The 23,469-nt window shown below is 38.8% G+C and overlaps 1 long non-coding RNA gene across 1 annotated transcript in view; it reads left to right on the top strand.

Moving 5' to 3' along the window:
- LOC120530320 overlaps positions 1-23,469 on the top strand; it is a 31,811-nt gene that overhangs the window by 4,103 nt on the left and 4,239 nt on the right. Inside the window, exon 2 of the long non-coding RNA XR_005633945.1 lies at positions 3,674-3,836. This is a non-coding gene — a long non-coding RNA (uncharacterized LOC120530320). The remainder of the gene's footprint in view (positions 1-3,673; positions 3,837-23,469) is intronic.

Consider the following 23,469-nt stretch of genomic DNA (forward strand, 5'->3'; position numbering starts at 1 on the left):
TCAAAGGGGCAATTAACATACATACACAATAGCATAATGTGGTAAGAGAAGTCTCTGATTATAAACTGTTTATAAATACAAATAGATGTCACAATAGGCTTAACATATATTTTGTAAACTTCCATTTGAAGCAGACACAGAGACACTCAAGAGGCTCTTTGGGCTCATTTGGATTCCTTTTAAGGAAGGACATTGATGTGGAATTTAAGAAACAGTTAAAAAATGAATAAAATCTTTACAAAAGTGGTTTTCTCCAGAAAAAAAAAAACTTACTTAAATATAAAATAATTATGCATTTAATAAGCAATTTGGATAGAAACATATTTCACAATGGTAGATACAGTAGGTACTGTATATTACAAGCAGGCAAAATGAAAAGCATTAAGAGATCTCTGACTGAACACCCTGACAGAATTAAAGTGCCCCCTTACCTTATTGGATCAATTTTTCATAAACCATCGTAGTCATCACTTTTAGACACAGTGTATTTTACAGTTAAGTAATTATTCTCTTTGAATTCATTTTGCTCTGCAAAGAATTCCCAAGCTAAAGTCAAATTCATTGCACCATGTAGTTTTTTTTTTGTTTTACTGTAAAAAGGACTTTGTAAAATACTGACCATTTATCAAGAATGCTTCTAGCTAGTAAGTACCTGCCTACTGCTGTCTTAACTCCTTACATTAGTAAATAATATCTTTAAAATCAAAAAAATAGTTTAAAAAATTAAAGAAACTGCAGGCTTCTTTTACCTTTGCAAGGGTCAACGTTCATGACTCCATCATTAGAAATACTTAAGGCAAAAATTGGCTTCATTGGAGATTTGCAAGGCAGGGACCACTTCCAACCAAGAAATAGTTTTCTTTCATTTGCCAGGAAACACCCTCAGACTTTTTAGGGAATTCTTCTATGGACAAATGAGATGAAATCAGTACATATTGCATGATATGGGGTCTGTTAAATTTGCCATAAAGCAAACACGTCATTTCACAGGAAGAGCATTTTTTCCAACCATCAGAGACATGGCAATAATAGTGAGATGGTGTTGGGGAACTTTGCTGCCTCAGGACCCGGACAACATATCATTATTGAGGGGCCCATGAATTCTTAAGAATGTCAGGCATGGCTGGGTCATAGAGCAAAGAACAAAAGCACAAAACGCCAGTCTGACTAAAAGAAGGCACAATTAAAGTTCTGGACTGGCCGAGTCAAGTTCAAGTCACACCTAAACCTGACAGAGACGCTGTGGCAGGACTGGTAACAAGCACTTCATGCTCAAACAATGACAAACGCTTCTACATAAATGAAAGCAGTTTTGCGGTGTGAAACACTGATTTTGAAGCATTTGGTTAAACCCTTGAAGCTGAATGTGATGGAACCAGTTTTTTAAGTCTAAGGTAGCAATTATTATTTTTTTTTTTACTCTATGCCAGTTTATGTGGTAAAACTTTATTACATACATTGTGATGGATGGCCGGCTTCCTATTCCGGCCCTCACCCCCAAGCCGCCAGGAGGAGCTCTCCCGACAGCATGGACGGGTCCCGAATTCCAGAAGGGCCTCATGAACTATGTAGTTTTTATGCACAGCCCTGCTGGATACCCTGGAGACCACTGGGAGCCGCTGTCGGGAGACCAATGGACTCATTTATGCCCTATAACCCGGAAGTGCGTCATAATCCCGTGACAGGAAGAAGTGACATGCTTCCGGGGTGAAGATAAGGACTATTTACCCTGACCCGGAAGGAATAAGGACTTGTGGACTGTTGGGCAGGAACACCTCTGGGTCAGGGGGTATAAAAGGACTATGGGAACTCCCAGACAATGAGCTGAGCTGGGTGGTAGGTGGGCAACGCGGATTGGTTTATTGATTATTTTGTATTGTATTCGGTTAATGAGTAGTGTGGAGTGGAGGGTGCTTGGTGCACATAATTATTATAATAAAATAAAGAATGATTGCACTTTTACCTGGTGTCTGGCGTGGTACCTGAGGGTTCAAGGGAGCGATACTGCCCCCTACTGTCACAACATTTAAAAAGTTAGCAAAACATGTTATTTGTTCTGTCAGGTGCCATTTATTTAATATTTTGATTTTGGACTAAAATAAGTGTGGTAAAAATGGTTTCAAAAATGAGGACTGCCATAGAAACTTTATTTTGCCACTTGACAGGGGCTCCCCATTAAATTATATTATATTTTATGGTGGCACATGAGGTGAACTTCTGTATTATTCTCTTGAAACTGTTTTTTCTCGTGTAGTATTAAAAAGTTTCTCACAGGGTAGTGTTATTGATTCTGGTGTTTTAGGTGAAAAAATAATTTATTTTACAATGTTCCTTCTTTATTCTTAAAATGCGATTGTTTCTCCCCAGCTTGCCAAATACTGCAGCGGTCAAAAAACAGTTTTTTACAAATGCTATAAAAATGTAAAAAACTTGAATAGCATGCCATTTATTCTAAAATGCACTTGGCTTTAGGGTGGTGGAGCCCATTCTAGCAGTGTTGGGCACAGCCTCACAGGGCCCACTCAAACATAGGCCACACTCGCGTCCTGTATAGGGCCGCTGTGGAATTACCAGTTAAAGCAACATGACCTAACATTTCCAGTAATGTGGAGAAGAAGACTGGCAGGCATATGGAGAACATGCGCAGTCAACACTCCATACAGATGAGTGGGTACAGCATTTAGAGCCAGAATGATGGAGCCACGAGGCAGAAGCGGCACCAAACACCATGCTGTATTGGTGCCCACAAGTAGATTATCTAATTCCAATCTTTATTTTGTGATCTGTTCATTTGATACATGTGAAGGTATTTTTATGTTGTTTCCATGCAGTGCACATAATGTTATAATCGTTTGACTCAGTCTCTATATATATATATATATATAAAATCCAACGTCTGTCTGTCCAGTTTATACGAGAGAACGAACTACTTAACGGACTTAGATCAGGTTTTTTTCTATAATTTGCTTGAATATTACGGTTAATTTTGTGACTTCTCTCATCACGCTAAGAATCATAGTTCACCTGCAGGAGCGATATGTTCGTGCTAATCGGAGACACAGGCAGTGGGCCAAGGGGAGGCTAGTTAGATAGAAATGTCACTCACTCAGGAGACTGACCATCAGCCCTTCCATTTCCCTGGTTGCCTTATGTTTAAGACTTCTCGTGGCTTTGGATAACGTTTATGAACAGTACTATTATGACTGCTAATGTTGGAATAACAGTATGAAACAAGAACAGTTTTGCTCTGTGATTTATGTGTAGTTTCATTGTACAAATGTATATTCTTTGTGAGAGGAGAAAAGCAAATACAAGATAAAGAGCTGTTTTTGAATGTGAGCTTTTGTGTGTTCATGAGTAGGCCCAGGGGTGGACTGGCACCCCATCCATGGCTGTTTTCTGCCTTGGTCTAATAATATGCGGTTAGGCTCTGGGCACCTGTAATTCTGAATTAGATGAATTAGTTTGAGAATGTAATGTTTTGTGCAATAGATCACCATCATGTAAATGAAAAACACACACTACCTACTGTATAAAAATTGTTGATATTAAAGTTAAATATCTGCACATCTGCAGATAAAAATAGGTTTACACTTACAGTATAGTATATCTTGCAGTGTGTGTAATTAATAATGCCTGCTGGTTTAAAATGCTGATCTTCCTCTCTTTATAGGAGGCTGAAAGCCGAGGCCCAATCTGAAAAATCCTTGCTCAGCTACGAGACGTCAAGGACAGCCACAATGCGAGTTGAGGAGCTCCAGAAATATAAAAAGTTACACAGACTGGAGGCATAAACTGCTGGGATTGATCCCATTTATAAAATTCCACAAGTCCAGGTACTGTTACAGTTTGACTGATCCATCATGTTGCAGTACAAATCTCCTTTTTCATTTCACACTCACTTTATAGTTTTTCTCCACACTGCTGATCATTACAAGCATTCAAAATATACAGGAGTACACATGAAGTGATTAATGTGCATGTCCAGCGTTTGCAAAACTGGCACTTCTGCAAAACTGCAGAACAATTTGTACATATTTTGTGCTTACTTTGCATTATGTTTTGTACTCTGCACCTTGCAGTCTTGTAAGCTGCTCTCTGATTTGGACAAATTATTGATGCTTTTCTCAAACTCGGGTCACATTAAAAACTGTGTGCTGATAGATTTCAACTGTAGAGCTGTGCCATTTTTCAAAGTGGGTGCTGTTTTATAATTGAGTTATTGTGTATGCTGCTCTGCCACAAATACTGTTGTGTACAATACAGCTACAGCTCTTCATCTACTCCATTTCTATGCCAGTCCCATTAGTATACTCCTGTCACTGTGCCAGTTCTATTATATTGTATTATTCTCTGCGAGGCTCTATTACCCAAGATTTGGCTGTGCCAGCTCTGCAGCTGTGTACAATATAGTCAGGCGCCCATTCTGTGTATGCGTAATTGTGTTCTGTTTCACTGGGGCATGAAGCTGTGCCATATGTTTATGGCGTATTCACCCATGCGACCTTTATTACTCCATATACTACTGTTATCTCTCTCTAACAGTGTATTTGTCTACACCCATTTTGACATTTGTGCCACATTCTGGTGCCAACATTATTACTTTGTATATGGAAGCTTTAGTTTCATCAGTGTGCATTTATCAACAACAGAGTCCACTTCTGTACAGTACCACTGTGCCAAGTTTATTTTTATTCCCATTCTATTTTCCCATCCTCATTTGATTGTTTGTTGTTTGATTTTCTATAATGCTGTGCTTTTAAATTCTATTGCCCTATACCACTGAAAATCACATGCCATTTCAATGTATTTTGTTACACCACAGTGCCTGCTCCTCTACTGTGAACCTGTCCATGCCAATCCCATTATTACTGTATGCCCATTCTGCTCTTCACCTCTGCACAGGCAATATTACTCTGCACTGTATGTGTTTGTGCCAGTTCCATTACAGAACATTTTACTGTTCTGGTGTCATTAGTATGCTATACATAGTGCCAGCTCCACTGCAGGAAATCTGGCCATGCCAGTTCCATCAATATGCTCTTTCTGTTGTAACAATACCACTAGAGTGGGTTAACACGATTACTTTGTACTGTACAGTGCATTCAGAAATGATTCAGAACCCTTACATTTCTGGGCATTTTATTGTGTTGTTTTCGCCCATCAATCTACACTCAATAACCCATAATGAAAAAGTGAAAACATGCTTTCAGAAAGGTTGGTAAATTTATTTAAAAATTTCTACGAGTATTTAGACCCTTAATTTAATACTTTGTAGAAGCCCTTTTGGCAGAAAGCAAAGAGGTCCGATTATTTTCTGAATCAATGGTAGGTGTCCACAGAACTTTAATTGCAGTGCTTTCTACACCAGCGTGTGTCTGTGTCGGGCAGTGCCAGCGACAGATTATTTTCTGCTCACTCTGCAGTACCAAGTATATTAAAGTAGAATACTCTGTGTCTGCTGTACTTCTGTGAACTCCATTGCAGGTGCTCCACCACAATTCATTTTGCTATACCACACCATCCATGTGGCTGTGCCAATTTGTTTACAGGTAATAGCATTGTACTGGTTATACTTCTGGTAAATTATTATTATTTGTCTGATGCATTTCTCTAAGTAGACTTACAGCTAAGATACAATTGGTTCAGTTTCTTTTGTTTTGCCAGCTGGAACACAGGCAGGTGAAGTGACTTGCTCGGTCACACACTGTCAGCAGCAGGATTTGAACTCACAACCACTAGGCCACACTGTCTGCCTGACTGTTTGAGGCTACATTAGACTGATATCTGGGCATGTAGCTGTGTCACTTCCATCAGTGTGTGTACGTTGTGGAGGGTGGAGGCTGTAAATAGGGACCAGGAAACCAAAGAAAATTTGGGGTGCCAACTGGACCACCCAATTGAGTGCAATCATCTACAAAATACAACAGAAATGAGCATGTGGCAGCACAACTGAAAACATGTAAGATGTCTGCCCTTTTAGCCTCAATGGCTTTTCTAAACAATCGGCCCTCAAGCAGGTCTGCGTCGGGAAGCTCGTGCATGTGGAACAAAGTTCTGTCGGCTGTGACACTGAGACACACATCCTCCGTAAACCCACAGCTTTATATGGTCCCAAAATAAGGTGTTCAGGAGTGTGGCTTACTTATGTGGGGGCAAGACTGAATTGTCCTCCATAGGTGGTTTCTCTGAATTAGGGAAGAGAAAAGAGAAGCTTTGGTGCCCCCTTCTGTCCCGGTGAGTTATTACATACCTTGTTTGAGCCTGGAAGGTGATCCTCAGGCACCCATGCATGACAGTGCCTATAGGTGAAATGAGCTGAAACTAGTCGTGGTACTGGGCATGCAGTGTCCTTGCGCCAACTGCAATACTCTGCGCATCAACTGTGCTACTGCCATTATTCCTCCTGGCCGCCAACAGAACTGTTGCACCCCTAAATCGCAGGTGCCGTTCAATGGCCATTACCCAGTGTGCTTTCATACTCAGGCCCAGTCTACATATAAAGGAGCTATTACTTTAAGCTCTTGTTTATAGCCTGGCTACTGAGAAAGCAGAAGTTACGCTTTCCAATCCCTTATCCTTAACATGAAAGTGGTGTGTTATATAAATCAGGCAGATTAGCATTCCTAACGTCACTTAGTGTTTGGTTGGAATGACTTTGAATATGGCATATTGTTGGTGCTAGTAGTATCAGTCGTAGCGTCTCCAAAACAGCTGTCATCACAGACTTTAAACCCACAATTGTTTCAAGGTGTGAAAATTAAAAACTACCCGTGATAGAAGATCCTGTGCATGTATACAGTATAGTCAAAAAATGGTGAAAAATAAACAGATAGGCCACAACCAAGCAAATCCCATCCAAACTCTACAATAGGATGAAGGTTGTCAAATCAGAATGCACCTCTTAATTAGACTTTGTATCAAGTGGGCTGCAACAGCCTAAGACCATGTTGGATATTAATGTTGTCAGCAAAACACAGCAAAGTGTCCATCCTGTGGGAAAAAAATCATTAAAACAGGAATGATGTGGATTGGGAAAAAAGTTACTTTGTCTGAGAAATGCTATTTCCTTTTGCATCTTGCTGATGGAAGAGTCACAGTTTGGTGCAATACGAGTCCACTGAGATATCCTGTCCAATATTAACAATCCAGGCTAGTGGTGGTAGTGTGATGATGGTGTGGGATATATTTTCATGACATACTTTACAATGCAATACAGTACAAACTTATTATTTGGTATAACACTCTTCACTGAGTGCAGGTTCAAAGCGCTGCAAACAGTTCTCTGCTAAAATACACATATAGATAATACTAATGACTAAATACAGAACTGGTACATATATAAATGCAGATTTATTAAAACACACAAAGAACAAGGTAGAAACTTATTAAACATGATTCGAAACCAACAATATCTGACCATGTGGCCTGTTGGCAATGGTGGAGATTAAAATTGTACAAGAGAAATTCAATAATCAAGTTACAGTCCTAGAGACCTTGGCCAACTGGCTGCTTACCCACTCCTGGATTTTCTACTGTGGAGTCTGTGCTGGCTGCCCAATCTGATGAGAGAATCTTTCCAATCCGATGATTCCTGTGCTGATTTATCTGAGATGACACTTCCATATGCAGGAGAGCTACCTGGAAGTAGAGCATTGGCAACCAAGTGCCACATCCAGAAACAGAATAGAAGAGGGCTAGTAGTGGTTTAAGAATACTGTGAAACTTTCATTTCTGTACAAATGACTAATGAGCAGTAATGCAGTATACACAGCTAATCAGCAACTCTAGTCAGGGTATGCTAGACTAAAGTAGTGAGTCTTCAGCCGGGATTTAAAAGCTGAGACTGGAGGGCCGTCTCTTATATTAGCAGGCAGATCATTCCACAGCTTCATTTCACTGTAACTAAAAGCTCGACCTTGCACTGTTTTCTAATTATTGCTTAGATTCTTGACATTGCAGTGTGCACCCTAGTTTATAAGAAATGATAAACTCAGATAAGTAAGCTGCGTCCTTGGCCATATAAGGCTTTATAAGTTAAAAGAAGGATTTTGTAATCAGCTCTGTGCTTAACTGGGAGCCAGCACAAGGACTTGAGAACTACAGTTATTTATTTTCTGGTTTGTGTAATAATTCTTTAGGAAGCATTTAGGAAAAACTGAATGCTACATAAAGAATGATTTGAAAAGCCACTGAGTAAATGCATTGCAGTAGTCAATCCTACTAGAAATAAATTCACAAACTAATTCCTCAGTACCTTGCATATTGAAAAAATGCCTTAATCTTACAACATTAATAGGTAGGAAAAACATGTGTTGGATAGTTTTATGTGTTTTATAATGATATGCTAAATGAACACCTAATGTTCCCCATTACAAAGCATGTATCCAAATGGTTCTAGGAACATGACAACGGGTTGCCAATGCTTCAGAGGTCCGCACAATCTCCAGACTTCAATCCTATTAGGCATCTTTGGGATGAAGTAGAAAAGGCTGTTTGCAGTAACATTGTGCAGCCAACCAGTTTACTAAAAATGTGAAATGTAATAATTTGTTCATGGTATATTATCTCTCTATTATAAAAAAAAAAAAAAAATCTTGGAAGGCTTGGAAGGAGACGATATGTGATCTTCTCGGAAGACAATTTGACGTCCAGCAAGACAAGGCAGTAAGACAAAAGGACAGCTGCTGTACAGGCTTTTAAATGATCAACGCGCAGCGCGGCAAGCAGAACACACAGCTCGGTAGCAGCAGCAGGAAGACAGAAGCTGATCAGACCGCATCTCCTTAGCGTGCGTTCAGCTCCACAACCCGCCTTCATAACGCGAGCGGCAGAGACGTGAAGTGGCTGGAGCGTAGCGAGGGCGAGCAAAGCGAGCATATGGACAACACATCCAGTATCCCATTGAATCCATGCCCATACATGTGTATATCAGCCTTTATTTTTACTATAACAGTTTATACATTAATGCGTTAATGTGTGGAATGTGCAGCATATGAAAGAAAAAAAAGAGAGCAAGGTAAAGGTACAGTATACAGTGGTGTGAAAAACTATTTGCCCCCTTCCTGATTTCTTATTCTTTTGCATGTTTGTCACACAAAATGTTTCTGATCGTCAAACACATTTAACCATTAGTCAAATATAACACAAGTAAACACAAAATGCAGTTTTTAAATGATGGTTTTATTATTTAGGGAGAAAAAATCCAAACCTACATGGCCCTGTGTGAAAAAGTAATTGCCCCCTGAACCTAATAACTGGTTGGGCCACCCTTGGCAGCAATAACTGCAATCAAGCGTTTGCGATAACTTGCAATGAGTCTTTTACAGCGCTCTGGAGGAATTTTGGTCCACTCATCTTTGCAGAATTGTTGTAATTCAGCTTTATTTGAGGGTTTTCTAGCATGAACCGCCTTTTTAAGGTCATGCCATAGCATCTCAATTGGATTCAGGTCAGGACTTTGACTAGGCCACTCCAAAGTCTTCATTTTGTTTTCTTCAGCCATTCAGAGGTGGATTTGCTGGTGTGTTTTGGGTCATTGTCCTGTTGCAGCACCCAAGATCGCTTCAGCTTGAGTTGACGAACAGATGGCCGGACATTCTCCTTCAGGATTTTTGGTAGACAGTAGAATTCATGGTTCCATCTATCACAGCAAGCCTTCCAGGTCCTGAAGCAGCAAAACAACCCCAGACCATCACACTACCACCACCATATTTTACTGTTGGTATGATGTTCTTTTTCTGAAATGCTGTGTTCCTTTTCGCCAGATGTAACGGGACATTTGCCTTCCAAAAAGTTCAACTTTTTTCTCATCAGTCCACAAGGTATTTTCCCAAAAGTCTTGGCAATCATTGAGATGTTTCTTAGCAAAATTGAGACGAGCCCTAATGTTCTTTTTGCTTAACATTGGTTCCGTCTTGGAAATCTGCCATGCAGGCCGTTTTTGCCCAGTCTCTTTCTTATGGTGGAGTCGTGAACACTGGCCTTAATTGAGGCAAGTGAGGCCTGCAGTTCTTTAGACATTGTCCTGGGGTCTTTTGTGACCTCTCGGATGAGTTGTTTCTGCGCTTTTGGGGTAATTTTGGTCGGCCGGCCACTCCTGGGAAGGTTCACCACTGTTCCATGTTTTTGCCATTTGTGGATAATGGCTCTCACTGTGGTTCGCTGGAGTCCCAAAGCTTTAGAAATGGCTTTATAACCTTTACCAGACTGATCGATCTCAATTACTTCTGTTCTCATTTGTTCCTGAATTTCTTTGGATCTTGGCATGATGTCTAGCTTTTGAGGTGCTTTTGGTCTACTTCTCTGTGTCAGGCAGCTCCTATTTAAGTGATTTCTTGATTGAAACAGGTGTGGCAGTAATCAGGCCTGGGGGTGGCTACGGAAATTGAACTCAGGTGTGATACACCACAGTTAGGTTATTTTTAACAAGGGGCAATTACTTTTTCACACAGGGTCATGTAGGTTTGGATTTTTTTCTCCCTAAATAATAAAAACCATCATTTAAAAACTGCATTTTGTGTTTACTTGTTTTATATTTGACTAATGGTTAAATGTGTTTGACGATCAGAAACATTTTGTGTGACAAACATGCAAAAGAATAAGAAATCAGGAAGGGGGCAAATAGTTTTTCACACCACTGTATGTGTACACTTATTAGCCTTTAAGCACACACATCGGTGAGCTCTCCTAAGAAAGGTTTCTATACTTCTATAAAGTACCCCCAGGAGAGTTTGGCCTCATAATTAGATGAGACTACATAAGCTTTTGTAATACAGATGTCTGTCGTTTTATGAGGCATTGAAGGACCTCTGTGGAACTAAACATAAAAGTAAAAAGTGTCGGAAATTAATTTCAGAACTTTAAGCAGCTTGGCCAGGTGATAAGAAATGATTACATTTTATAACTATTAGTCTAAAATTTGCATAGTCAGGGGAGGAATGAACATAAGGCGTAATGTATTACTGTAACTAAGTATATCTAACAGAGCAGGGCCACTGTGACCTCCAAATACTTTCCTTTTTTGCATGTTTCTCACCATGATGTTATATTCCATTTTTCAAGTTAAATTTTTTTTTAAGTCAGAGGTTGTTAAGCTTTGGTCAGCTACTTGTGGCCAACAGTGACCCTTCCAAACATGTTTAGAGTTCATAGTATCCAAGCGTATGACAATAAACAATAAATTTAAGTCACGGTGGGAGTCCATTAATTCATTTTAGATTCACATCAATTCAACTAAAGGTCATGGGGCAAGTAATCAAACCTAAATGGGGCACCCATCTATCACAGGCCAAATTCACTCTTATTCCCACAGTGGGCTCATTTTCTAATCCCATCATTTTTGAACTTACTTAATGTAATATCTATGACTAGTCTCATTATCACCGAACACACCTGCACACATCCAAACTCACACACGCAAGACCCGTAGAAAGTCACATCTCTGCACATGTGAGAGGAGAACTGGAGTACTTAAAGAAAAATCCTTTCCAGTATGCTGGATGCTGTGTCACCATTGTAACCACTGTGTCACCTGTCCTTCCCAAAATGAAGGTAAAAATGATAATTACATCAAACAAAAATCACCCTGTAATCAAACAATACAATCTTCTGTGTTATGCCAATATTTCAAATGGAAGGGGCCGCTCTGCTTCAGAATGCTAACATCAAAGGCAAACCTTATTGAAATTAAGGATCAGTGAAAGTGAAAAATAAAATATTTTTTCTCTCTTTTCATAAAAGCCTCTTTAAAACTATACTTTTGGGGATCATAATAGCATCTTTTTAAATCTTTTGCCGACCACCTTCAATGAGAGCTAAGGTTTCGATGTTTCCTGGAAAGGTCATTAATGGAAGGCTAACAAACATCCACAACCACTTGAATGTTTGTCTGTCTGTCTGTTTGTCTGTGCATTACCCTCCCTTATATATATATATATATATATATATATATATATATATATATATATATATATATATATATATATATATATATATACAAATGTGTGCTGGTTCAGCCAAATTGCCTTTGAAGTCCAAAGTCCAACATGCCAACAAAAAAGGACAAATGAAACATTAAAAAATGTGGAAAAGAGTTATTTCCAAAATGCAGAGAAAATGAAAGTATTTTACCAATCAGAGGGGCTAGTTAGGTGTCCAAAACAAATTGCTGCAGTATGACCAACAAGTAGACCTTCCTATCTATCTATCTATCTATCTATCTATCTATCTATCTATCTATCTATCTATCTATCTATCTATCTAACTATCTATGTTATATAGTGACCTTCTATCTATCTATCTATCTATCTATCTATCTATCTATCTATCTATCTATCTATCTATCTATCTATCTATCTATCTATCTATCTATCTATGTTATATAGTGACCTTCTATCTATCTATCTATCTATCTATGTTATATAGTGACCTTCTATCTATGACATAGATAGATAGATAGATAGATAGATAGATAGATAGATAGAAGGTCACTATATAACATAGATAGTTAGATAGATAGATAGATAGATAGATAGATAGATAGATAGATAGGAAGGTGACTATATCGCATAGATAGATAGATAGATAGATTTAAAATTCACTATATAATAGATAGATAGATAGATAGATAGATAGATAGGAAGGTCACTATATCACATAGAGAGGACTTTCAAATTCACACCTAAATGTTGTATTCCCAATAGCTGCCCTAAGGTGGCAGTAGTTTACCATTTTTCTGAATACTCAGACTTGTCCACATTCCTAATGTACAGTAAATGTTCCAGAGGAAATAATGCCTAAGGTGTTACATAACAACAGAAAAAGCTGTGCTGTAGCTATTCCCCACTTTTGTGAGTTCTTTGTAGATTTTGTAAAGCTTATGTGCAGTGGTTTGGGGATTGCTGTTTAAACATCATGACATTTGGTTAGCTAATCTCATAATTACACATCATGAGCGTCTGATCATTTCCTAGAGCATTACAAATCCTGTTTCTGATGAAAGTCTCATCTCCTACTTTATGAGTCTGTTTTTTAATTTATAAACAATTACAGTGAACTTGAGCAAATGTTTTTATTTGATTCAGTAAAGAAATAAAATGTAATGTAAACATTTACATGAAAGATTGTGTGTATGGTATGTTAGAACACACCTTAAAATATTCCTAGTCATTCTTGGATGTAATGCTTTTTTACACAGTAAAATACAATATTATCAGCAAAATATGTCCTAATAGAAGTCATTTCAATGGCACAATGCATGGTGGGAGAGTTTGTCAGTGGTGAATCTGTAGTGAGTAGATTTATACTGTAACAGTTGGTCAGTTGCACCCTAATGCAAACCATTCAAGAGAACCACAAACTGTTCTCTCAAGTGAAATTCTTGAACCCACCTTAAATGAAAACGACAGGCTGCATAGATTCTATGAGTAAAGACACTAATTACTTGGCAAGCATGTCAAGTTAATGATTTGACAACAGAAATAAATGTTTTAGAGAAGATGTTTAAAGTTGCCATTTTTGCAGTGTGCAGTGCAGCCATAAATTGGATCCATAAAATAAGCTAAACACGATGAGTCTTTGAATCTTAAAGGTGACAACATTGACTGGGAAGATTCAGTCACGCAATTTGAATAACAATATCCGAGTACAATGGAGGAAAACCAGATTACTGAAGAGTGGTGAGAACAGGTAGTGAATTGAATTTAAATAGAAGTTCATTCCTTGGGACTCATAACAATGACAAAAGCCAGCACATTAACGCTGGAAACTGTCACATTTGTCTGAATTATTTTTACTTTAGAATTTGTATTTTTAGCATGAAATTAAATTGCTTTAAACTTTCAAAGTTAAGTTTTGCTATTAAGGAAGACATTTCATTTCAAAAATTGTGCTGTGTAATGTAAACAGATAAAAATAACACAGACATACTGTACTTCTTGTGTGGTATTGTCTTGTTTGTCTATCGTGACTTATTTAGCAACATTTGACTTAATTTTGAACTCCTGAAATTGTTAATGAGACAAATCCTGCTGACACTCAGTCACAACGATAACTGGAAGTGCAGTAAGGAGCAAGGCATGTTTGTAAGGAATGCAAAGTGAGCTTGTGAGTGAATGCATGCTTTTGATAGTGAGTGAGATTCTAGCAGGAGCTTATTAAAAAAAACATTTTATAGAAGCAACAGATGCTAAAATGAGCACAAATATCAAAATAAATTTTGAAGGGCCTTCTTGTGAAGCCAACAATTCCTATTGTTGAGCTAAATAAAAAAAGACCAGAATACTCTTCATGTATTTGTTGAACTGAGGAGATTTACAAACAGTGTGTCCTCACAAAAGCAAACTGGCAAAGCTACAAAGCAGTGGAAAAAGACATCATGAAAAGACCAGGTTAACAGCTCCACTTGCAAATGAAGCTCTAGGTACCATAAATTAAAATAATATGGTCCCTCAGTTGAGCCTCTAGCATTAAATGAACTGCCTGGATGGTTTTCACAAGGCTACCTGCCACTTCAGTAGTTAAGGATCTGTGAACTAATTCAGAAACACATCCAGAAGGAAGAATGCAATCATAGTTGAACAGTAAAGGTCAGTTTTGTTAGAATTTCAAAGAAAGAGTGTGGAATTTCAAAAGGTCAGTAGAAAAGAGAATGTCGTAAAATGCATGGTAATGAAGTCAAATTGATGACCTTTTTATGCTGGGAGTGGAAAATATAATCATGCGGAAGGACCTGGTGCATGTAAGTGTGCTAACTTGGATATCTGAACTTTTAGCAATCAATTCAGTTTATTTTGAAATAGCATTCTTCAAAGTCTGCAGGTTCAGAGTGCTATAACAAGTTCACAGGTAAAAATGTAATTACCATTTTACAAATTAGTAATTCCATAATGTGTATACCCATTAAGATACAGACTTTCTAAACACACTGAAAAGCTAAGCAATTACAAACTGATTAACATAAACGAAACCTAACATTATCTGCACCGTAATACATCACTGGCATTGATCTCTGCCCAGCTGACAAAAGAGAAGCGAAAACAAAAACTCCAGTCAGCAGCATCCCTGGAGAAAATACTGTAAACCTTAGGAGGAGGCCCACAGTCAGTTATAAAAACCTAGCAACATTCTGTTTTATTTTTATTGTTTATTTTAGTACTAGAGAAACACACGATTCCGCAGCCCTGAAATAAAAGGATAAGGAGCTGTTGATACGTCTTATATTTTATAAATTGGTACCACAAACCCCTAGATGTAAACAACAGTAAACTGTCTGCCTGCTGTCTGCAAACGTAAGAATTTACACTTGCTAGTTACTTCCCTCAGTTCCTCTAGATGTCAGAATGGATTTTATTGCTTTGGGTGGCTCTTTCAGGGCAAGCAGAACTTTTCTATTTTTTCAAAACATCCTTTTGTTCTCAACATTAAAAAAAAATTGCTTGCCATTGATCGCATCATTCATGTAACATTGTAGTCGATGTAAGGATGTTGTGATATGGTTGGACGTTTGAACTATTTGATGATTTTCTACATTGCTGCTGAGCATTTCTGTCCCTGGGGTTTTTTTGCATTCCGCATCCTGGATATTGTTTTGCATGCCTGTCAGCCATCATGTTTATGTGGCGTTTAATGTGGTAGAAATTAAATTTGAAGATATAATAAAGAAAGAAATCTTGTCTTCACTAAAACCTGTCTGAGACAGAAACCAGGCAGGAGGAAACTTGCCCATTGCATCTTTTATTTACTCTTCAGCAAATGCTGAAGAGGGAGCATTCATCACCATAATCTGTTACAGAATGATCAAAAAATAAGGTCAGAGGTCCATTTTTAAATAATCGAATTTACATAACAGTGCTGATTAATGAGTGCATTTACTCTGATTGGTTTGTTGGCTTACACTAAATAATTTAACCAAATAAAAGTCTACTACACTTTTGTTCTTCTCATATCTCTTAGGTTTCTATTTTTCTATTCTTCATTTTGTAAAGCACTTTGAGCTACATTTTTTTGGATGAAAATCTGCTATATAAATAAATGTTGTTGTTGTTGTTAGGTTCAACTATTACCCTTGACATCTCTGTGTATGTGACAATTGTCCAGTCTTGTTGTTTCTCATCTCCTGGTACATTTTGTGTGTTACATCATACATTCTCCTAGTACATTTTTGTTTTTTATTTACTTAACCAATTCAGTAGTTCTCTTCATGACATTTCTAAAAGAAGTGCTTATTATTTCAATGTGCACTGTAAACCAAAATACTTTACTATTGCTACCTCCAAATTATTCTCTTCGATGCACTTGCACCACCTGCCTGGAAGTGCCTGGATTCCAGCACAATAAAAGGTTTTGTCTTGTCCTCGCACCCACTAGTGCACCAGAGTTGTTGTCCAACACTACATGCTGAGGGGTACTGCAGTCATTAGTGCAAGTTATTGTGTCTTGCTGGAGACCAACGTGAAGCCTGCTATTTGATCCAAATGGCGGGGACTGCTGTCTCATGGAGTCCTTTTGCTAAGACAATGCCCACCCACACACTGCTAAGAACACCAAGGCTTGTCTGGAGAAACTGAAGTTTGAGGTATTGCCACATCCTCTTTATCCACCGGATTTGGCACCGTGTGATTTGCACATTTTTGGACTGTTAAAAAAACATCTGGGTGGTTGTTGATGAAGAGAAGAATGAAGAAAGCGATGCACAAGTGGTTGTGAGGACAAAACCTTTTATTCTGCTGGAATCCAGGCAGGTAGCGCAAGTGGATTGAGAAGGGTGGAGACTCCATTGAGAAATTACGTTATCAGTTTTTGATATTTGATATTTTCTAACTTTAGCTTGACTCCCCTCATACTTTGCTTTTTAGGCAGTCCTATCTTTTTTATTGCAGACATGATGATGTCAGGGTTTGTGATGCTGATTTGGTTTCGTGATAGCAACTCATGTTGTTACTGATGCCAATATGGGAGTACCCAGAGAATAAGTGCAGAATTTGGAGATGCCATCTAAAAAAAAAACACAAAATGGTGGTGTAGAAAATAGTTCATCTGAATGAGTTACTGTGTAACTAGAACATAAATTGTTACTAAAAGTTTCATTTGATTTTTATTATTTTACAATCTAATCTTGCAGACGAGCTGAACACCTTCTATGCTTGTTTTGATGCAGCCAACAAAGAACAGGTGCTATATCCTCAAAGGGGCAGTGAGTCTGTCACTCTGATCCTTGAAGCGTCTGACGTGAGAAGGTCCTTCAAAAGGGTCAATCCTCACAAAGCTCCAGGACCAGATGGCATCCCAGGCTGTGCCCTCAGGGCGTGTGCTGACCAGTTAGCAGGTGTGTTCACCAACATCTTCAATCTCTCCTACTTCCTTCAAGGCATCCACCATCATTCCTATCCCAAAGTAACCGGTGGTCTCCTGTCTGAATGGCTATCACCCGGTTGCACTGAAATCGATCATTATGAAGTGCTTCGAGCAACTGGTCAAAGGTTACATCTGCTCCTCCCTCCCCAACACGCTGGATCCTCTCCAATTTGCTTACAGAGCAAACTGATCTACAGAGGATGCCTTTGCGCTAGCAATAAACACTGCCCTGACCCACATGGAAAGAGGAAATACATATCTAAGAATGCTGTTCATAGATTACAGCTTGGCATTCAACACCATCATCCCCTCAAAACTCATCTTGAAGCTTGACGACCATGGGTTGGGGACAACCATCTGCAGATGGATTTTCTCTTTCCTCACAAACAGGCCCCAGGAGGTGAGAGTTGGAAAACACATGTCCTCATCACTCATTTTAAACACAGGAGCGCCACAGGGCTGTGTGCTTGGCCCCCTCTTGTATTCCTTGTTCACCCACGACTGTGTTGCAAAACACGGCACAAACAACATCATCAGGTTTGCAGACGACACAACCATTATAGGCCTTATCACTGACAACGATGAGACGTCCTACAGAGAGGAGGTGCTGGCACTGAGTAATTGGTGCCTGGATAACAACTTGTCTCTTAATGTCAGCAAAATCAAGGAGATGATCGTGGACTATCGTAAACAGCAAGGCGGAGAACACCAGGCCATCTACATCAGCGGTGTAGAAATTGAAAGGGGTAACAGCTTCAAGTTCCTGAGAGTAAACATCACCAAGGATCTCTCATGGACCCTTCACATAGACACTGTGGTTAAAAAGCTCGCCAGCGGCTCTACTTCCTGAGGAGGCTGAGGAAGTTTGGCATGAATGCCAACATCACCTCAAACATTTACAGGAGTGTGGTCGAGAGTCTGCTGACGGGCTGCATTACCGTCTGGTACGGGAGCTGCTCTGCCAGCAGCCAAGAATCACTACAGAGAGTGGTGAAGGCAGCAGAGCACATCACGGGCAAGAGTCTCCCTGCTATTGAAGACATTTACCTCCATCGGTGCTTGCGTAAGACAAGCAGCATCATAAAGACCACAGCCATCCAGCATACCAGCTGTTCTCCTTGTTACCATCTGGCAGACAATACAGGAGTCTGGCTGCTCGGACTACAAGACTTGAGAACAGTTTTTACCACCAGGCCATTCAACTCCTCAACAGCAACACCTAAACACTTACATACACTTACATTACACCTACATTGCATTACATCTACATTGCACTACTCACACACAAAATGTTTACCTGCATACACTCTGAATACTGACTGGAACATACATCTGCACTTTATGGAGTATGCATCTGTACTTATAAAACATTATCTGTGCAATAACTGTCATTTGTACTTGCTGCTCATTCAACTCAAATTGCTCTATAACTTCTTTTAAAATGTACACATTTTATTTTATATAACTAGTCTATTTTTAACTTGTAATTTTTTAAAAATTATTTTAAATTATTTTTTAGCTTTATTGGATCTAGGCTGAGTGACTTGTTTTTCTTGTCATACATATTTCATTGTATGTTGACCCTGTGCTAACCTATTTATGACAAATAAACCTAACCCTAAACCTAACAGAATTAGAAAAGGTGAAAAATAACAGATCATTTAATTTGACCAAAACAAAATAAAAACAACACTGTGTGGTTCCTCTTCATCGTCAGCTGGATAGAGATGACAAATATTAAAAATCCACAACAGATTAAAAGACAGTAGGCAGTTCTATGTCTCTTATCTAGTCTGTGGCTATTCATAAACACTATATTTGGGTCTTTGAGAGTAAACCTGATAACACATGAATTATAAAAAACTGACAAGAAAAAAAACACCCAAACTAGGTGACCTTTTTATAAAACATTTGACTTCCAGTAATTTTATGTCTGCATCACAAAGTGTCTCCCAAACTAGAGTGGACTGAAAACACTGTCAAAATAATAATAGTTGTGATAATGCTATTTACAATATATATGATACTATATAAATACTGTATATATATATCACTTATTAATAAATCATCATAATGGGGAAAAAAGTTAAAACCAACACATCCAACGATTGCACTACATAAATTCTGTGTGACAGTTAGCATCAATCACACTGCGGTCACAGTTAGTTAGCTTGTGACTTGCCCAATCTACTGACTTAAAGCCATTGAAGTAGGTCAGTTATGTTAAAGAAGTGAATGTGCTTAATAAAGTGGTCACTATACATATCATTTATTTCAGTTGCGATTTTGGTCTAAATGGAAAAATTTGGACATTGTCCAAAGAAGAATGTCGTAGTTGTTAGAAAGCACTGCAGAGGCAGCATTCTTTTTTGGGGAAATTTTCTTCAGTACAGCTAAAGGTATTTCTCAGTATGGAATAGAAACTAAATGGAAAAATATACAGACAGATTCTTCAAGAAAACCTGCCTCACTCTGTGTGACAAATGAAATTGGGAGAGAAGTTCCCATTTCAACCGAGCAATGAACCTGGAGCAGGCATAGAGTCAGTATGATAGGTAAAGTGGTGTGAGAAGTGGTCCGTGGCAGATTTCAAACACATAATCATGTGTGGGGCTCCAATCGGGTTTGGGTGTGAGTGAGCGCACTTTGCTTTGTGGTTAATTAGGGTGCTTGGCTGAACATGGTGCATACATGTGTGGAGGCGAGCAGATTGGTCGGGTGCCTCAATTGTGTCTCAGAGGGAGCGACCTGTTGCACCTGCACCCAATTACACATAAGAGATATAAAAGAAGCCTGCACAGAGAAGAGGAAAATTCAGGTTAATAGATGGAAACGAAGACAGGAATGGGAGAGAGTCTGTATGGGGGAAAGGAGGCAGGCAGCCAGGATGGGAGCCCCTTGGAGGAGTGTAGGGCTGACGTTCAGGAGCCCATTGTGACCCATTGTTCAAGCAAGTCTCTGCATAAGGCTGAGGAGGGGCAGAATAAAAGAAGAGAGACTCGGTGCGCCGCCCTGCCGTTAGCCATAGACAGCAGCAGGGACATCTGCTTAGGAGAGAAGGTTGGCTGTGCCTGCCTGTAGGACATCTGCAGGATCCTGTATGGGGTCACCAGAGAAGACATTGGTTTTAGAAAGGAAGCACTGGGAACTGAAATTTTAGAATGGCTTCCTGAAGTGGCATTTAACCTCATTTTAATTAATTATTTATTGATTTGGTTGTAACTTCCACATGGATTCTGTTTTAAGAGATTATTTATTTATTTATTCTGTCTGTTGCTGGAGTTTTATAAAAGCACTTGAACACTTCTTATATCTACCCCTTGCTGTAAGTGTGTCCTCATTTGCCCAGCTCATCTTGGTGATAAGTATCGACGGTGGGACATTCAAGAAGCTCCCAAATGGAAGAGGGAGCACAGAGCCAACTCACACCATCACAAGTGTATAAGAAATAAAAAGAGAGATATACCAACATGTCTGTCAAATGTTTGGAGACTGTTCAGACAATCAAGCTTGTTTGGTCATCTACTAGCTACTGTATGGTGTCCCAATATGTTATGCAGACAATGTTTGGAAATTGTCAGAGAAATTTCCCTGAGTGGCTGTCCTAAGTCTAACTTGAAGAGTACAAGCAACAGACCCCAAGTGCTGTGACTGTGAACAGCTTTGTAAGGAAGTAAGGAAAACAAGACCAAATGTTGGTGTGCTACCTCCACAACCCCTCTAACTGAAGCAAAAGACACTCGTGCTAAGGTCTCACTATAGGTTTACAGACTTATTCAACATGTTACTTTAACATGGCCTTTTTATAACTTCACTTTAACTTAATACTGATACTCTGTATGTTCAATTCTTCATAATAACTATTCATGGTGGCTCTAAAATCCGTACTGACCCCTACTCTCTCTTCTGTTTCTTTTTCCGGTTTCTTTGTGGTGGCGGCCTGCGCCACCACCACCTACTCAAAGCATCATGATGCACCAACATTGATGGACTGAAAGCCAGAAGTCTACGTGACCATCATCATCAGGTCCTTCGATGAAAATGCTAAATACAAAGAGGACTGTTTGACTAATGTTAGGTAGAATGCCCAGAGGGGACTGGGCGGTCTCTTGGTCTGGAACCCCTACAGATTTTATTTTTTCTCCAGCCTTTGGAGTTTTTTGTTTTTCTGTCCACCCTGGCCATCGGACCTTACTCTTATTCTATGTTAATTAATGTTGACTTATGTTTATCTTTTATTGTGTCTTCTATTTCTCTATTCATTTTGTAAAGCACTTTGAGCTACATTTTTTTGTATGAATATGTGCTATATAAATAAATGTTGATTGATTGATTGATTGATTGATTATTCAACTCATTTTCCCATGCTGATACGGTGATTGATTCTCTGAAGATAATTGTATTAAAGGCATATTGTGTTATAAGGTGTAAGTAAAGCTAAATTAATATGATTCAATGATCTTGGAAATGATTTTGTGGCACCTTTAAATGCACATGTTTTATCTTATGTAGCGTCTTTATGTAGTGAACACCATTCTGAGATATTTTACATTGAGTGCTCTGTTACACACATGGTGCGCACTTTTTAAAGAAGTGATGCCAAGATTTACTAACCACTATGGTGGCTGCAATTTCAAGAAGGTGCAGCTGTTTAAAACAATACATTTTCATGCTCCCAAAACACAGATAGTGTAGGTACTCTCTGTCTAGGTTTTACTTCTGCTTTGAAAACAAAAAAGCACCTTCAAACATAAGCAGTGAAACTGAAACAAGATGAATGCGTTGGCCGCCAGTTAATCACGGGAGTGTATATGAATGTTCAGTAAACTACACTGAAAGAATAAAAGGAACTTTGATGAGGGTGATTTACCAAAGTTAGTTAGTTATAAGGCAAATTCCTTATAATGTCAAAATGTTAGCACAGAAAAATATAATTAATTTAAAATTTGAATAAATGATGAATCTAAAACTATGGTGCATAATTATTCTTTTAGTTTTTTTCCAACATAAATCCTTTTGTTCTAAATTCTAACCATGACATTTTATTAGCATACAGTGAATCTAGAGGGGTTTTGCAACAGAATATGAATTATTTCCATTATGTGGCATCACAGTGCTTGTTCAGGTCAGACTTGGGGTGTGCAAAGTTTCTGGCCTAGTTGGTCAAAATTTAATTCATTAAGGGGAGCAACCAAACTGGATGTTACAATGCAGTAAATCTTATTAAATATGTTCTAGTTCAACCATTTTTTATTGTACTCTAATTTAATAGCACCATAATTCTGAACAATAGTGTTTCCATAATCATGGATGGTTTTATTATTTTGTTTGATTGGAATATTTTTGTATTGCTATTATTATTTTCTTTTGGATCCTTCAGTAATGTGATGCTGTTTTGCTATGGTCAATGCCATTTTGTGGCTTTGTTGTTCCCACACAGCAAATCATGGCTAGGACCGCAGTCCCAAAAGTCGTACCATCATCAAAGTGATATCTTTTAAGCTAAAAAAAAAACTTTTTTGTGCTTTTTCCTGCATTTTCTTGTTAATGGTTTCAACTGTGTGTTCTCTAACTGACGTTGATTGTTGATTAAATGTGGTGTTTCCAGTGTCTTTGATTTGGCTTTTTGGACCTTGTGGTTTCTTCTAATCATGTTTCCATCTCCTGGACTTTCTTACTGTCCCTGGGCTTGTCACTTTCTGATTTTGGCATAAACCACTATGCCCTGCTGGGTACTGTGGGTACCACCAGGGGACGCTGTGGGAAGATGGTGGAAGACAAAGTTCTCACTTAGCCCGTAAGTATTAGGGGATCACGAGGACGGAAACCCTGAAGTACTTCCGGGCTGATCAAATAACTTGAATTCTCCATCTGACCTGGAAGTGCTGGTAAGTCACATGAATGGAAGAGGAGAAGCACTTTATAAGAGACTGCTGAAGACCCAGCATGAGAGCCAGAGTCGGGAGGAGGGAGGCAAAGCTTGCCGGGAGGAGTGGAGGATACAAAAGAGACAAAGAGTATTGTGTGTTGTGATAGTGCTAGTGCTTATTGGGACTGTGTTGTGCCTGTGGGGAACGGCGCACAGGCGAAGAAAAGAAAATAAACCTTTTGTGT

Source organism: Polypterus senegalus, chromosome 5 (genome assembly GCF_016835505.1).
Source record: "Polypterus senegalus isolate Bchr_013 chromosome 5, ASM1683550v1, whole genome shotgun sequence".
Taxonomy (NCBI): Eukaryota; Metazoa; Chordata; class Cladistia; order Polypteriformes; family Polypteridae; genus Polypterus; species Polypterus senegalus.